This window comes from Nicotiana sylvestris, chromosome 4 (genome assembly GCF_000393655.2).
Source record: "Nicotiana sylvestris chromosome 4, ASM39365v2, whole genome shotgun sequence".
Classification (NCBI taxonomy): domain Eukaryota; kingdom Viridiplantae; phylum Streptophyta; class Magnoliopsida; order Solanales; family Solanaceae; genus Nicotiana; species Nicotiana sylvestris.
Genome location: NC_091060.1, coordinates 110,676,015 through 110,688,747, shown reverse-complemented (window position 1 = coordinate 110,688,747; position 12,733 = coordinate 110,676,015).

The following is a 12,733-nucleotide window of genomic DNA, read 5'->3' as shown; positions in this document are numbered from 1 at the left end:
CACAAAAAGGAGAGGAAAAGAACGAGAAGATAGGGAAGGGAGAAATAGGGGCTCTGATCGCTCACTCATTCTCATTTTGTTTTTTTTGAGAGGAAAAACGACATCCACCTCTGATCTTCATTTCTTGAGCAATCAAAGTTGTTTTTGAGCTTTCCGGCGTCGGCACCGGAGTTTTGTCATCTTCGACTAGCTATCTCTTACCACAAAACGCAACAACTTTACCTTCGTTTACTGCTGCCATTCTCATGAGTTGAATTTCAGTACGTCAAGTTAATTTCTAGGATCCAAGGGAACTTATAACTCGAGACCAAAGCTGTGTATTGATTTCTGCTGTTGAATCAACTATTTGGTGGCTGAACTCAGACCATTATTTTGGTCCGTTTCTTTGCGGTTGTCCTACTTTTAGGTATGTACATCTTTGAAGCTGTAATTCCTTGTTAGGATTAAATAAAACTGAGTTGTTATGTTTGTTTATAGTTGGCTTTATAGATTCAACATGTTTTAGGTCTCAAAGTTACTCGAAATCTTTCTTCTGTTGATCCTTGGTATTACTGTGTATTTGAATTAAAACTCGAATTGTTGAGGCCTGATTGTTTGTTGGTTAGTTAGTCGTTTTCTGCTCCTTCAAATTTTTTTGTTTGATTATGTTTTAATATGGTTATGAATCTGATTAGTATTAGATAGGCATGGAGTGTAAATAGGCACAAAAATGATTTTTGATATATATAGCCTTCCCATTTAGCACGTGACTTTGTATAGAAATATGACTTCTGCTAAGGCCGTTATTCTGTTAAGTTAATTTCCTTCTGCTTAGCTAAATCACCTTGATTTCCTTCTGCTTAGCTAAATCATCTAGACTAGCAATTCGAACAAATTTAGTAATGAGTTACTTTTGGGGATTAACTAATTGCCTAGTCTTGGAATGTTTCGACTTCCTCCAAAGCTGAAATTCAAGGAACAAAAATGCTTCACATAATAGTTAGTAACTTATCAATTTCTTCAAATTAGCCCATAATCCTTGGCTTTGCAATAATCTTAAATTAGCTTTAGAAAAATAATTATGAACATCCGTAGTTTTCTTTAGTTGAGTACATTCCTTTGAAATTAGAATCGAGGTGTGCCATTAGTTGAATTTTCCATGGCCCTCGCAAACTTGAAAGTGCGTAGATGCTTTAGGAACGCTATTTAAAATTACTTCCCTAAACTTGGGTGTGCATTTATGTGACCCAAATCCAAATCTCAACAATGTTAGATGAAATGTGTCGTAGACCGTGGGTGCATTTATGTGACGTGGTTCAAGAAATGTTTTATATGACGTTGAATCTTTCCTAAAAAGTGATAATTGAAAAAAAATGGGTATAAGAGTTAAAATTGTACCATAGGTTAAAACATGTATTAAAATCAGATAATAGGACAATTATAACAGTTGAGCGACCGTGCTAGAACCACAGAACTCGGGAATGCCTAACACCTTCTCCCGGGTTAACAGAATTCCTCACCCGGATTTTCTGTGTTCGCGGACTGTAAAATAGAGTCAATCTTTCCTCGATTCGGAATTTGAACCAGTGACTTGGGACACCATAAATTATCCCAAGTGGCGACTCTAAATTTTTAATAAAATAATCCCGTTTTCGATTATCACTTAAATTGGAAAAAACTCCCTTATACTCCCTTCCGGGGTATAGCGAAAAAGAAGGTGTGACAACTCTGACGACTCTGCTGGGGAACAAACCCAGAACTTCTGGTTCAAGGTTCAAAATTCGAGCTTAGATGAATTGTTATATTTGGCTTTATTTATTATATGATTTTATTACATGTTTGGGCCTAATGTGCTAAATGTTGCTTTTACCGCTTTGATATTATTTGAACTATATATAAACTACTACGAAACCTCTCTCTTCTCTCTCCCGAGGAGCGCACGCTGGTTGTGACTTCTTTCTGTTAGTGTCATATCCCAAATTGAACGAGGTTCGGACAAGTTGCAAAGCCGGATGATCTTTTGGTTACTGGTACGCAGCCTCCCCCCCCCCCCCCCGGCTCGAGTTGTCCGCTTGGGTAAACCAGATCTAGAACAATACACCTAGGTTTTAAACCTAGTATAACTCAGCCTTATGTCAGATCCCTAGTAGGAACACTTATCTGCATCATGTGCATTTGACTTTGGAGACTCAATACAGGGGTTGGGTCTGTCTAGGACAGGTATATCCAAAAAATAAAAGACCATCCTGATGCATCCTATGTGCTACATGTTGAATTTCTCCAAAGGATAAAAAGGTCATTTGGTGGACCAATGCTAGTTGAGGGCAAATGGAAAAGAAAAAGAGAGAAAAAAAAAGATGGGGTTAAGCGTGAAAATAAAGCAAGTATGACCTAGTTATGTTTTTTGTTACATTTTATTAAGAAAAAGACAAAAAAACATGAAAAATTCAAAAAGATTTTGCACTTTTTTTTAATCATTTTTCAAAAATCAAAATAAAAAAAATGAAAAAGCAAATCCCAAAAAGATTTTGCATGTTTCATCATTTTCAAGGAAAAGAAAAAAAAATATATTTTCTCTAAATTAGTTATTTTTTTAATTCTCGCCCGTATCCAATCTGCCCGAACTACGCATACCTGATTCTCGTCTTTCGGGGCGTGATACGTAGGCAACCCACATAGGGTCCGGCCTTCCTAGTGAATTTAGGTTCTTGGCTTCGCGGGGTCTTAGCCAAATCTTGCACTTCTAGCCACTTTTAGCCACATAGGTTAGTTTTAGAAAATAGTCATAATCATGTCTTGCATGTGTCCAACAGGAAGGGATATCGTCTCACATACCGTTCTGGGTCTTTAACTTTATGAGTTATTCGTGGGGCAATGTTTGAAAGTAAATCCTGCATTGAACACCAATTATCTTTGTGCTAAGACTGCAAAATTCTGAAGCTTGTCTTGTTGAAGTTTGCCCCTATTCGTGGAGAAGTTTTTCGAGTAAATTGATAGCTGAAATTCTCCTAATTTGAACTTGTTATCACCGATTTCTAATAGTTGTTGTTGTCGTTGAGTTTAATAGAGGGTATTCAGTTGGACTAGAGATTGAGCATGCATGAATTGTGATTTGGTTGAGCATACATTAAGCTAAATTTGCCGAAATTTGTGTTAGTTAAGATTGTGCTTGAGTTCAACAGTGATAGTTGAAATTTGGTTTTTACTTCTAAAATGTTCTTCTTGTTGAATTGAGTGCTTTTGTTACATAAACTAGTGTCCAGTTGGTTAGAATATGCTGATAGAAGTTGAAGGTTTGCTGGGCAATAATTTGCTGTTTGTTTCCTGTTGCTGTAAAGGATTTCGTGCTTGCTGCCCACAGTCTATATTGTTCAGTTTTTGCTTAATAGTGAAGATTTCTGCATTTCCTTTGTAGATTGATGTTACTGTAGTTTTTCTGAACAGTTGAGGGAATTTTGCAAAAGTTTTAGCTTCAATTAACTCAACTGCATTGCTTCAGTTTATATGCCAACAATACACTACTGAAATTCAAGTTTTGAACAGTCTTTTGAAAGCAAATTTTGCACTATTCAGCTGCACTTTATGGTTATTATAATTCAATGCTGTTGTGATTCCAATACTTTGTTTCTACTGTTGAGGTTTTCATTCTGAGCTGGAAATTTCTGTGTCTACTGATGCTGAATTTAGCCCTCAAGGTGTTGCTGAAGTTCTGAGTTTTGAGCAGCAATTGAATAACAAACCTACACCAGCTTGTTCGAGTCTTAGAATTCTGCATTTAATTGAAATTTGTTGATGTAATACAAGTTCCCTAGGCACTATTTTTATTTTTCTGCAACATTTTGTGAACCTGAAATTGGGTTTGGACATTAGAGCTTGTTTGAAGAATTTTGAACTCAAATAGGAGTGTTTTGGACTGCTATTGGAAGATGTTGAAACAGCCTTAAAACTCTGCAGTTTTGTGTCCAGTTAAGCTGCTGAAAATTCTGCAGTAGCTTAGTAAAGTTTGAGCAACAGTTTGGGTTGTGAATTGACCAGCTCTAAGCTGCAGTTGTAAAGGGTCAATTACTGCCAACTTGTACCAATTTTCTATCTATTCTTCCTTTGTTTGGATTGCTGAAAATCTTCAATTTTGTGATAACATTTGAGCTGCACATTCTTGGGAATAGAATCTGAGAATTGGTGTGCATTGAGGGTCGATCAGTACTTGCATAGCTAAAGTGTCTGTTGCATTTTCCTGCCCAGTTCTGCCTCAGCTATACACAAAGTTCAATAGGTACAGAACCTGCCTGGTTTTAGAAGCTTTATACCAACTTAGTTCCCAGAAACACTGTAGAACATTCAGCTGAACTATTGCTTCTGAAATCCTGAACTAAAAGAGGGACTCAGCTTCAGCTAAAAAATTTTTGACAACAAACTTCCTGCAGCAACTTGATTGCAAATCCGGCCAGTTTTGCAAAAAATAACCTCTTTTTACAAATATGACCACAAATTTCAAAAGTGTCTAGTTTTGTAGTTTCTTTTCTTTTCTTTCTTTCCAATTTGTAGTGAACTAAACTCTCAACTAGATTAACTTGATATTAGTTCATATTGAGTTTAATTCTTAAAAAAAGGGGAAAAAAGAAAATGAGAATGTTAGTTTGCTTACTTTATTTTTGTTCTTCCTGAACTACGCAAAGATCTGATTCATGCGGCGTCATGATACGTAGGCAACCTAAATAGGGTTCGATCGGATCATTTTTTAATTAAAGAAAAAAAATAAAAAAAAGATAAACAAAAAAAAAGAAAAAGAAAAAGAAAAGAAAAAAAGAGAGATGAAATCATGGGATGCGAGAAATGAGAGGGAAGAAAAGAGCGATAATCAGAAAGAAAAAGGAGAAGGAAAATGAGCAAGCTAAGAAGTGCGAGGAAAGAAAAGAAAAGAGAAGATTGAAATGGACAAATTAGGATGATGCCAAGTGACCTTATGACCCTCAAAGTCGTTCTAAGAACCATTAATTGTTGCTAGGTGCATTGCACGCAATGTGATATTTCGTTGTTAAATGCCCTAACGCTAATTGGATGACTCCCTTTTGTTCCTTTTGATATCTTCATAGCAGAAAGGTGGTTGGTATGTGGTTCTCAAAGTAGTAACTCCTCTCCACAACATAAAGTCAAAAGTCAATGGTGGACAACAACAAAATTGGATTGGTTGATACCGGTACCCGAAAGCAGTTGGTTGAACAGAACACTGGTTTGGATGATGAGGTAAGGATGTTAAGGCAACACATGACGGACATGTATCAGGCTTGGATGACAGGGAAGGCACCACTCCCGCCACCACCTAGCCTCTTAGATGCTACCTTTACCCAAGCTCTGGTCATAGTGCCGGATGATCCCCCATACTCTCCAGATCCACCCGTTTATCACGGCTTTCCCAATCGTCCTAGTAGCTCCATCACTCATCCTCCAATTACCTCTCCCCAAAATTGCCCTCCTGTCATATCCACTATTCCCAACAATGAATATCCATTCAAAGCTCATGATACCTAATACTACCCCGCAGAGGTTGCCCACAAGGTTCCTGACTCATACAAGAAGAGCCCTCAGGATGAGCTTCATACTGAACATGAAAAGGTCACGGGAAAAGAAGGGCGAGACGAGATATCCAGGAAACTGAAAAGCATAAAACAGTCCTTAAAAAATATGAAAGGGATGGGAGACCAGGTTAGCATGTCTGACAAAGAGTTGTGTATGTTCCCGAACGTTCGCCTGCCCGCAGGGTTTAAAGTGCCAAAGTTTAACTTGTACGATGGGTGTGGAGATCCGGTAGCCCATTTGAGAGATTATTGCAGTAAAATGAGAGGTGTTGGCGAGAAAGTTGATTTGTTGATGGCGTATTTCAGTGAGAGCTTGACTGGGGCAGCTTTGGAATGGCATAATCATCAAGATGTCGGTAAGTGGCATACATTAGGCAGCATGGCTCAAGATTTTGTGCGACTCTTTCAGTACAATATAGACATTGTCCCAGACCGCTCTTCCCTATCTCCGATGGAAAATAAACCCAAGGAAAGTTTTAGGGATTTTTGGCTTAGATGGAATGAACAAGTTTCTCGGGATAGTCCTCCCACTGATAGAAAAGATGTTGCTGAGCCCCGCCGACGATAGGGTCCAGTGGTCGTTCTTGCTAAATGCTTTTAGCCTCAATGTCGACCTTGTGGATATCCTTGTAATCCTCCCCACTGATACTTGTCTCCATAGAAACCCCAAAATCGCACATCACTTCCCCGATACCCCGTCCACAATGCACCACCATATGCTCCATATCCTCGAGGCCCGGGATAGCCCGCACCACTTACACAAATGTCTCACCCTCCCCCTAAGGCATATCAACCACCTGCCAGCAAAAGGTTCCACCCGAGGCCAGCATATAAAATGAAAAGACTACTGAAAAAGGAAAATGCTTTCACCCCTATTGGAGAATCGTATGCCAGTCTGTTCCAAAGGTTGAGGCAATTGGACATGTTGAAGCTGATTAAGATAAAAAGGCCAAACCCTCTTTCAAAGAAGTTTGATTTTTCTCAAAGGTGCGCATATTGCTCAGATGCCGCGGGGCATGATATAGAAAAGTGTTGGCATCTGAAAGGAGCAGTCCAGAAGCTTATTGATGTAGGTGACATTCCCGTGCAAAATCCAAATGCAGCAGATACCATCCAAAGTCCATTGCCTGAGATGCATATGGAGGACATGATTCGTGTGGAAAAGGAATATGAGAACTATTCTGAGATCCTCGGAGGGCCAGTTGCCGCAAAGCTTTCAGCGCTATCACTCTTGGTTCCGAAAGTTGATCATAAGAATGAGCAAGCCAAAGGGACCCAAAAGCAATTTGCTAAAGACAATGAGAGGAAGACTTGTGAAGGTTCCAGCAATGTTGATGTTGAACTCAGTGGCTAAGATGCAGAGCTTGGTAATTGGAAAGACACTCCTCTTTTGGCTAGCTAGGGTGGAGTCTTGGCGGTTTATTTTGTTGATTTCTGTTGTCCGGGTTATTTTCAGGGTTGTAATCAGGATATTGTCTTGTGACTCAAACCCTTCTATCCTTTTATTTTGCCTAGTTTGTTTAGTCGCAGTAGCTCGTTTAGTGTTGTCTAGGTTTGTTCCAGGGTTGTAACCCCAATTTAGTTTGCTTATTTTGTTGTTCAAACCCTTTCATCATCTGTCTAATGCAATTTTCTGTTATTTCTAGTCATTTTTGTTTAGTTCTCTTTTCTTTTTATAGTCCTTTTCCTATTGACTCTAGTGACATGACATGCACGCGTAACTCTCAGCCTGGTTTAAAAAGTTAGTTTAATCGTGAAGCAATTTGGGAGATGATATGGATATCTGAGGAAATAAGTGAAGGGATTTGAGATCACAAAGACCGAATTGTGTGAAACTGGGGCAGATAGAACATAAAGAAGTACAATTGAAATGTATCCGTTCACATCGGGCTGAAGCAAAAGGCAAGTTCGCCCCAAATTGGCAGAGGCCGTTCATCGTAACAAGAGTGTTGTCCAATAGTGCTTTATATTTAACAGATATAGAAGGCAAGTGTGTAGAAATGGTTATCAATTCTGATGTAGTGAAAAGATATTATGTATGATTTCCTTGGTTAAATTGTGTTTGTCTGTACTTGGCATGTTTTGAAGATTGGAATTACAAAGGCATTTTGTTCTGCTATCTAAAAACTTTATCATTTGTTACCCTTTTGTGCCTTATTTATTTCCTTTCATACCCTTCTTTTAGAATCAATAGTAAAGTTCAGAAACGCAAGCGCGAAAGATAAGTAAAGGAAAAAGAAAAAAGGAAAAAAAGAGAATATAAAAAAAACAACAAAAAGAGAAAAAGGAAGAAGAAAAGAAGAGAAAGAAAAGAAAAAGAAAAGAAAAAGAAAAGAGAAAATCATAACAAAAAAGCAATTTCTATGTCATGAACTACGTTCGACCTGATTCCTTTTAAGGATACGTAGGTAGCCTCACGGCTCGATCCCATCAAAATAAAAATTCAAAAGTCCCCAGGAAAAGGGACTGAGGCAGAAGTTATGGTTGTTGTAAGAAATCTGATTCCGAAAGTTGTAATTTTGAACCCATTTGAATTGTTTTGAGCCTTTTTGATACCCTTTCTTTCTAACCCTATCCAAAAGCCCACATTACGATCCAAAGAAAGACCTTCCGACCACTCTTCGAGAGATGCCAAGTCGAGCAAGTAGAGGTGATTCATATCAGGGGAAACACTCTGTTCTGAACACAGAGAAGAACAAAATGAGAGTCTTATTGGTGAAAACCTTCACAAGCACCATAAGGCGACGGTGAGTTGAGAGAAAGAACAAAATAAGAGAGACTTGATGGTGAAAACCCTTCGGGAACTACAAGTCAAATAAGGATCATGAATCAGATTGGATAATCGGAGCATTGAAGCCTAGTTTCACAGTTTAAGGGTATAACAAGAGTTGAACATCAGACTTGCATTGACAGAATAGGCCAGAGGTGCATTTCATGGTCATTAGAGTTGGTATTCACATTTGATAGGTTCCTACTTTGTAGTTTTCTTGTTAGGAATCATCTTTTTCCATTTTCCTTTACTCTGTTCCTTTTGTCTTGTTTACTTCCTATTCTTGAGTCTGTTTGGTCAGAACAAGTGAGAAATGACTTCAAAATTTACCACCAGCTTTCCAAATTGCACAAAACGGGATTTGGCTAGCATATCAAAGTGGCATAAGTCAGGAAAGAACAACGTGCACACTGAGTTGGTAACAATCAACATGCTTTGGGGTTCATGTGAAAGACAAAGGTTTGGTATATATCAATTCATGAACAATGCAATAGATGGAGGGTTAGGGTGAACAGATCAAAGGTATTTTCTGTGATATGATCGACAAAGAAAGTGGTTAACCAATGACAAGCAAGGTCTTCCAAGCAGAAATCAAAGTTATCATGGCAAGTGATAGAGCAATAGACCTCAAGTCCAAGGCCAGTGATTTAAGTCAGGAAAGAACAGCATGCGCACTGGGTAGATGGCAATTGACGTGCTTTGGGATTCATGAGAAACACAAAGGTTCAGTACATATCAATGCAAAAGCACAATGCAATAGATGAATGGTATTGGGTTTGAATGGATCAGAGGTATCCTCCGTGATAAAGGTGATAGAGAAAAGTGGTCAGTCAATAAACAGGCAAGGTCTTTCGAGTTGAAACCGAAGCTACCATAGGAAGTGAAGGAGCAATCGCCCTCAAAGTTCAAGGCCACAAACCAACCAATGCATTTTAAACTGACAAGATTTTTCTTTGATTGAAACATGGGCAAAAAATTTCGTTTGTTTCGGATAAACCCTCCGTAAGGAAGAGCAAGCACCAGACAGGTTTGACCGTAAATTCTTAGGACCTTCCTAAAAAATGGGACCTAGTTTAAAATTCAAAACAATCATGAGTAGCAAAATCTAGCATAAATGTACCCCAAAGGAATATAAATTGACTTCAAAGATTTCATGCTTGAGAAAGGATTCAATTAAGAGTTTTGAGGACCCTCCTAAATAATGAGACTTAGCTTTAAGATTTGCATTGGATAACAAGATTTAGCGTAAGTTCTGCTGTAGGGTAGTATAATTCAGTCGTAAAAGTTGTCACTCTTAAGATAAGACTTGATTTTTGATTTTCAGGACCCTCCTGGATAATGGGATGTAGTTTTAAGACCCTCTTAGATAACAAGGTATAGTGGGAGTCATACCTTTAGAAGACATAATTTAAATGTAAAGCTATCATTTAACTAGGAGTTTTTAGGACCCTCCTAGATAATGGGATTTGACTTTCAAATTCATAGATATATTTGGTGACATGATTCAATAAACACTTATAGATGCGCCCAAAACCAAACTGGGGAAGGAATTTTTTTAAAATTTGTTTGTTTTGTTGTAATCAAGTTCAAAGGCAGCATTTTCAGATGAGCAATTCAAGTTTTGGCAATCAGCCGCCCACCTGGAGAGCAAGGGAATACAATTCCAGTTTTGGCAATCAGGCGCCCATCTGGAGAGTAAGGGAATACAGTTCACGTTTTTGGCAATCAGGCGCCCACCTGGAGAGCAAAGGAAGACAATTAAAATTTCGGCAATCAGGCGCCCACCTTGAAAGAAAGGGAATACAGTTCAAGTTTGGCAATCAGACGCCCACCTGGAGAGCAAGGGAATACAATTGAAGTTTCGGCAATCAGGCGCCCACCTAGAGAGCAAGGGAGTACAACTAAGGTTTTGGTAATCAGGCGCCCACTTGGAAAGTAAGGGAATACAGTTAAAGTTTTGGCAATCAGACACCCACCTGGAGAGCAAGGGAATACAATTCAAATGTTGTAATCAGGCGCCCACCTGGAGAGCAAGGGAATACAATTAAAGTTTTGGCAATCAGGCACCCACCTGGAGAGCAAGAGAATACAGTTCAAATGTTATAATCAGGCGCCCAACTGGAGAGAAAGGGAGTACAACAATAATCAGGAGCCCACCTGGAAAGTAAGGGAATATAGTTAAAGTTTTGGCAATCAGGTGCCCACTTGGAGAGCAAGGGAATATAGTTCAAATGTTGTAATCAGGCGCCCACCTGGAGAGCAAGGGAATACAACAAAGGTTTTAGCAATCAGACGTCCACATGGAAAGCAAGGGAATACAATTCAAATGTTGTAATCAGGCGCCCACCTGGAGAGCAAGGGAGTACCACTAAGGTTTTGGTAATCAGGCGCCCACCTGGAAAGCAAGGGAATATAGTTAAAGTTTTGGCAATCAGGCGCCTACCTGGAGAGCAATGGAATACAGTTCAAATGTTGTAATCAGGCGCCCACCTGGAGAGCAAGGGAATACAACTAAGGTTTTGGTAATCAGACGCTCACCTGGAAAGCAAGAGAATATAGTTCAAATTTTGTAATCAGGCTCCCACCTGGAGAGCAAGGGAATACAACTAAGGTTTTGGTAATCAGGTGCCCACCTAGAAAGCAAGGGAATACAGTTAAAAATTTAGCAATCAGGCGCCCACCTGGAAAGCAAGGGAATACAGTTCAAATGTTGTAATCAGGCGCCCACTTAGAGAGCAAGGAAGTACAACTAAGGTTTTGGTAATCAGGCGCCCACCTGCAAAGCAAGGGAATATAGTTGAAGTTTTGGCAATCAGGCGCCCACCTGAAAAGCAAGGGAATATAGTTCAAATGTTGTAATCAGGCGCCCACCTGGAGAACAAGGGAATACAACTAAGGCTTTGGTAATCAGGCGCCCACCTGGAAAGCAAGGGAATACAGTTAAAGTTTTGGCAATCAGGCGCCCACCTGGAAAGCAAGGGAATACAGTTCAAATGTTGTAATCAGGCACCCACCTGGAGAGCAAGGGAATACAGCTAAGGTTTTGGTAATCAGGAGCCCACTTGGAGAACAAAGCAGATCAAGTGTTGGTAATCAGGAGCCCACCTGAACAACAAAGAAAATCAAGCATCGGTAATCAGGAGCCCACTTGGAGAACAAATCAGATCAAGTGTTGGTAATCAGGAGCCCACCTGGAGAACAAAGCAGATTAAGTGTTGGTAATCAGAAGCCCACCTAGAGAACAAAGCAAATCAAGCGTCAGTAATCAGCAGCCCACCTGGAGAAAAGGAAAAACATCTCAGATTACAATTCAAGTCGGCAACAAAGGAACTTCACCTGGAGAATACAAGCCAACAAGGCAACAGGAATCACAAGATCAAGTTTGAGGATATAGATAGGATTTTTGTAATGCATAGATCATAGTTTAGTCTAGCTTCTTTTATTTTGTCATGGTGTAATAAGGAGTTCAGTAAGTAGTAGCAGCAGCAACAACAACATTGAAATCAATGCTTCATGGTAATTCCAGCTACCGAAACTTCTCGAACTACACTGACCTGATTCCTTTATAACCAAGGATATGTAGGCAACCTCGGAAGCAGGGTGCGGTCAAAATCTTTCGAAAATGCTTCCCATGGAGTATTCAAACGGGAAAAAATCGCTCGTATCTGCTCACTTTATCTTTGAACAAAAACTCTCCGTATTTCTGAGCAAAGAGGGGCAGCTGTGAGCACGTAATTTTTGCCCTATATGAATTATTCCCATAAATTCAAACAAAATAAATCTTTCCCATTGTTTGCAACTTCGTGGATTTTTGTAGCATTTTTTTTAATTGCTTGCATTTGTCTGTGCACATTTATTTTATTTAAATCAAGAAAAATACCAAAAATATCATGCATGGCATTTAGACTTTATTTTGTACATTTTTAGGATTAATTGGTAGTTACTTGTTTTATAAAGAAAATTGAAAATCACAAAAAAATGCTTCATTTTTTACACTTTTATTGATTTTTTCTCTTTTAATTTAGGATTAAGTATTGTTTATAATTTTTACAATTAGCTAATTAGTTTAATTTAGGACTTATGGATAATTTAGGATTTTTAATTTTTAGGATTTTAATTAATTGGATTTTAAAATCAAAGAAAAGAAAAAGAAAGCAAAGAAAAGCACAAGGGCCATTTTGTAGCTCAAAATCGGACTGGGCCAGCTTGGAACAACCCATTTGATTTAAATCCCTAGTCCATTTTAAAGGGTCAGACCATTGACCCATAAACCATTTTCCCTCTTTATTCCCTAAATCCCTCACATTAAATAGGGGGAGATCAAAAAATCCATCAGAAGAATAGACCCTTCCCATAGAGAGTACAACGACGCTAGCTTCTTCTTCTTCATATAAACACACACACTCAA